This window comes from Theropithecus gelada, chromosome 15, assembly GCF_003255815.1.
Source record: "Theropithecus gelada isolate Dixy chromosome 15, Tgel_1.0, whole genome shotgun sequence".
NCBI lineage: Eukaryota > Metazoa > Chordata > Mammalia > Primates > Cercopithecidae > Theropithecus > Theropithecus gelada.
In genome coordinates, this window is record NC_037683.1 from 25268872 (window position 1) to 25272944 (window position 4073).

Consider the following 4073-nt stretch of genomic DNA (forward strand, 5'->3'; position numbering starts at 1 on the left):
TCCATCCATTTTATTTAACACCGGTGTGCTTCCAAAATAAAAAGGTAGTTTTTCTTACTGAGTCCTGAGTTTATAGCCTAAAGTTATTATCTGAATATAAATTTATAGGGAGAAGCCTTCTGTGGAGAGTATATATCTACTTTTAGTTAAAAATCTTTGCAGACTAAAAATGGCTTTTGTAATTTGTAACTTGGGTTATTTGTTTACATTTGCTTATTTTTTTCTAACTTTGGGAGGGGGGATGTTTAAAATGAAGTCCTTAAAAAAACAAGTCTACAAACTGATTCCAACAAAAGGTATTTTGGAGAAAGTCTACTATAAAATTAACTTTGAAAATAGAGAGAATAAAATTATCTCCTATAAATGGCATAAATATTTCTTTGCGATGCTTAGCTTATGACCCCAGAGAGATTTTAGAACAAGAGGGCACATTTTTCCTACTTTTAAATAATAATAATAAAATTAGTTCTACTAAGTCTTTATTTTCCATTAGCATAATACTTTAAAGTTTACAAACTGTTCTCATTTGATCTTCCCAATAGGCCTGAGTGGTTGGCATAAGAATAAAAACAGCGACCATTTATGAGAGGCACTGTTCTTACAGACTTACATGTGGGGTGTCATGAATGCTCAAGCAGTCCCATGAGATAAGTATTAGGGTGGTGTAAAAGTAATAGTGGTTTTTGCCGTTACTTTAAAAATACTATTGCTGTTGTCATTTTGCAGATTGGGAGCATGAGGTACTGCTAGTTTGGGATGAAGCTGAAGTATAAACCCAGGCCGTTTGCTCCATAGTTCATGTTCTTAACCAGTGCACTAGACTCTCTCCTGTGACCACAGCTTGCATGAAGAAACACTGGCTAAAAGAGATGATATGTTGACCACTAACAAAACAGAGCACCTTTTTGATGAACAAAGCTACACATTCGAAAGACAAATGAAGAAGAATGAGTCTATCAATTCAGGGTTTTGAGGGCCTCTTATCCTGACTAAATGGATGCTCCACTATGGACGTAGTTCATCATATTAAAGGCCTTCTCAAAAGAAGACCTTTTAAGTGCAGGTATCCTTAGAAAGTCTATCTGTAGGTCTATAAACAGGAAAGAAAAGCCTGGAAAACTCAAAGGACATGCCTAAGACCACTATGGTGTATTCCCCACTACACCTTTTCCAAGGCATTCTTTTCCAGGTTCTGACTTTCACCTAAATCTGCGTAGTTATAAGTACTCATTCTGCCCCTGGATAGACTCGAGCAAGTCATGATCCTGGTCCAACTCCCGATTTTCTCATCAGAAAAATAAGAAGAGCCAAACCCAGTAGGTTTTTAAGAATTAATAACATAAAAATTGTAAGATATTGCTGTAAAAACATACACAGAGTAGCATTTTAAATTTTTCCAGAATCATAGTGGTATGCTATGTTCCATAGATTTTGTATCTTACTAAACTATGTATCATATATCTGTGTCTCTCTCTCTATCGCAACCTTTCCTCTTATGTCTTTCACTTACAATCTTTCAGAATTGCACCTCTACATTTCTAAGCAGGACAGACACTAAAATACACATTCCCTCCCTATTTTCGAGATATTTTCAGTCAAGGAATAGAGACAGTTGCCTGCAAAAGAAATTGGAGGCATGTTACTAAGAGAATAACGAGAAAAAAATATTGCAAGGTGAAGACAAAGGGGAATGATAAATTCTCATTTAGAAAAATTGGAGAGGGTTTCAAGAAAGACGTCACACTTATATGGGCATGAGAGACAGAATTTTAGCAGGTTAAGATGAGGACAAAGGATATTTATACCAAGCGGAGAGGCTATGTGAATAAAGGCAGGGTGACGAGAAACATCAGGGAATAAAATCGCAGGAAATAAAAATATAATTTAACAACAAACTCCCACAACACAAGATTACCTATGTAATAAATCTGCACTTGTACCCCTGAACTTAAGATAAAAGTTAAAAAGAAAAGATACTGAGGGTTTTTGTAGCATCCAGTGAAAAAGAGGTCAGAAGCCAGATCTCAGAAAGCCTTTTACGACAGGTCAAGACATGTGGGCTACTGTTCACAGGTAGGTACTGATGATAGAGCAGACTTGTTTTGTTGGGCAGATCATGCTCAGGTCAGAGCAGGAAAGTTCTACAGGAGGCAGCAGTTCAGCTCGTCCTGGGGCAGGGAGACCAGGTGCATAAGATTGCATGCAAGTCAGTGTGTGCCAACGTTATGACAAAGGCTTGAGAATAAAAGAGATGGTGAATGGCTCTGACTTTCTGGACACTCTAAATGAACAATGATATGATCAGTCTGTTAACTTTGAAAGGAGCTCAAGAAATAGACTCGTGTGTGTGTGCTCATGTGTGAGTGCGTGTGTGTGTGTGTGTGCATGTGTGTGTAGGCATGTGTATGTGTGAAAGAGAAGGAAATAGTGTGCAATTCATTTTGCTATGAGGGCCATTTCATAGGAAATAACCGAATGCATCAGATCATCATCAATTATTCACCTTGTTCTTGGCAATCTTTCAAAGCATCTTATAGGTTTGTATATTATTTACTCCCTTGGCCTAATGCATTTCTCCTCTGACATCCCTACCTCAACCCTAAAATGAAATAAAATTGTAATCATTTTATAGCACATAGAAAAATAAAGTCCAGGGAAATGTTCCTCATTTCCTGGAGGGCAGTGACTCTCCACTAACTGAAGAAATGGAAAATGATTTTTACCATCTTAGGGAGAAGAAAAACAGCAATTTCCAATTAAGCTGTTTGCTCTCTGTGTTCAGAAGGAGGATTGGACTGGTTTGGACCTCCTCTTTCTATAAAACAGAATTAAAATTGTATGTAGTAGAGGACAGGAAAATGACATGATGCAAAATAATGTGTGACACAGAGATGTAAATATAGTGCCTAACATAGCACCTGGCACAGTGTGGGTTGGTGTTCTGCCATTTTTATTACCCAAAGATTCTGAATATAAAATTTTTGACACTGGGATTCTGAAGAAGTCAGACAGAAAATCCCACCGAATTATACAGGACATCAAGATACTCCAGATTCTGGCAACAGATCTCATGTTGTGATCACCTTGTTTCTAACATCACAGACCTAATTGCAGGAATAAAGCTTTTGTTTTATTTTTACTTTTTAATTTGAGAAAACATTAAATTTACAAAAAAAATAGAAAAAATAGTACACAATGCTTCTGTTTATCTTTCACCAAGCATTTCTGGATGTTTTATAACCTTGGTATAATTATCAAACTATGAAATGGACATGGTTGCCGTTCTAGTAACTAACCTGCAAACCTGATGTGACGTTTGCCTGTTGTCCCACTGGCGTCCTTTGTCAGACCCAGGATTTAATTCCAGATTACAGGTTACTTTTCAGTGCCCTTTTTCCTTAGTTTTCTCCAAACTGGGACAGGCCTTCAGACTTTTCAAATTTTTATTTTATAAACTTTTGGTGTATAATTATGACACTTGGAAGAATACAGCTCCATTATTCGGTAGAATGTCTACCATCTGCTCTTCCCTCATATTTAAATTTAGATAATGCATTTTTTGGCAAGAATATCATAAAATTATGCTGTGTTCTTCTTAGTGCATCATATTAGAAGGTAAAGAATGTCCATGTATTTCATGGCTGGCCATATTAAAGTTCATTATTGATTGAAGTGGTTTCTGCCTGGTTTACCAATGTAAAGTTACTATCTTCTCCCATGTAGTTAATAAGTACCTTACGGGGAGGTACTTTCTATAAATATGTTTGCATGTAAAAATCTTGTCTCTCATCATACATTTACCCACTAATTTTAGTTTTCATTAATAAATCTTGTCTGCAACAACTATTTCTGTAGTATTTGCCAAGTGATGCAGTCCACTTATCTTTCTTCATATATAAGTTGGAATTCTGCTGAGGAAATAGCTTTCACTTTCCCTCATTTACTTATGTATTTATATCAATGTAAAACAACAAAGACTATTTTCTTTGTTTTATGGGTTACAATTCATTACTATTAGTATTTATTTTGTTGCTTATGGTGTCATAAAATTTACCAGTGAAATCTTCTTCAGG